General features: G+C 39.7%; 1 pseudogene; it reads right to left on the bottom strand.

Annotated features, from left to right (window-relative positions):
• Positions 1–333: 333 nt before the first annotated feature.
• LOC113341943 lies at positions 334–433 on the bottom strand (annotated as a pseudogene).
• Positions 434–1,102: the final 669 nt, after the last annotated feature.

The following is a 1,102-nucleotide window of genomic DNA, read 5'->3' as shown; positions in this document are numbered from 1 at the left end:
CTAGGACTACCCGTCCTTCGTGTATTAAGTTAGCTGAAACGGAGGCACCCTATGAACTGAAACCTGGGACCTTACAGATGCTCCCAATCTTTTTAGGGAAAGAAAATGAAAACCCTTATTACCATGTTAGGGATTTTGAGGAAATTTGTAGTACTCTAAGAATTAGAGGCTTAGATGATGATGCTTTGAAACTTAGGTTATTCCCATTTTCCCTGAAAGATAAGGCCAAGTCGTGGCTGTATAGTTTGGACTCCGAGTCAATTGAGACATATGAACAACTTACATCTGCCTTTTTCAATAAGTTTTTCCCTAGGCACAAAACATCGTCTATTAGGACGCAAATATGCACATTTTCACAACAAGAGGGAGAATCTTTATATAGGTATTTGGAAAGGTTCAATGATTTATTATCCCAGTGTCCTCATCATGGTTTAGAAAAGGTTAGGCTAGTTCAGATCCTTTATGAGGGTTTAGATTATTCCACAACGACCATGGTTGAGTCTCTATGCACTGGTGGATTTGAAAACCAAACTGTTGATGCGGCGATGGAATTTTTTAATGAAATCGCCGAAAAAACCCAGCAATGGGAAAATAGTAGGGCACCCCAGAAAACAATTCTTTTAAGTAGAGGAAACGTTAATAGGGTAGAAGGAGGCTATGAATCAGATGCCAAAATTGCTGCTATAGCAAAAAGGTTAGAAGCCTTAGAAGTGGGCCAGACTAGTGGTAGAGTGGAGCCTTTTTGGGAAGGCCAGAATATTGAAGAGCAGAATGCTCTTTATAATAACACTAGATTTGATAACCGTCAAAAGATTGACCCATATTCAGAAACCTATAATCCTGGTTGGAGAAACCATCCGAACCTTTCGTGGTCTAAGGGCCAAAGTCAAGGTCAGTTTAGTAATTCTAATGCTCCCCCAGGTTTTGGCTATACTAAGAATCCTTCAGGACTAGCTCAGTTTCAGAATCAGTCAGATAAGAAAATCCTAAGTTTAGAGGAATCTCTCGCCTTGTTAACTCAGCAAACTGCAAAATTCCAGTTATCCGTAGAACAGAGTCTACAAGCTAGTAACAGGATAGGACAAGAAAATAGTCAGGCTAT

This window comes from Papaver somniferum, unplaced genomic scaffold (assembly GCF_003573695.1).
Source record: "Papaver somniferum cultivar HN1 unplaced genomic scaffold, ASM357369v1 unplaced-scaffold_32, whole genome shotgun sequence".
Taxonomy (NCBI): Eukaryota; Viridiplantae; Streptophyta; class Magnoliopsida; order Ranunculales; family Papaveraceae; genus Papaver; species Papaver somniferum.
The sequence above is the reverse complement of the archived record's forward strand: the minus strand, read 5'-3'. Positions and strand labels throughout refer to the sequence as shown.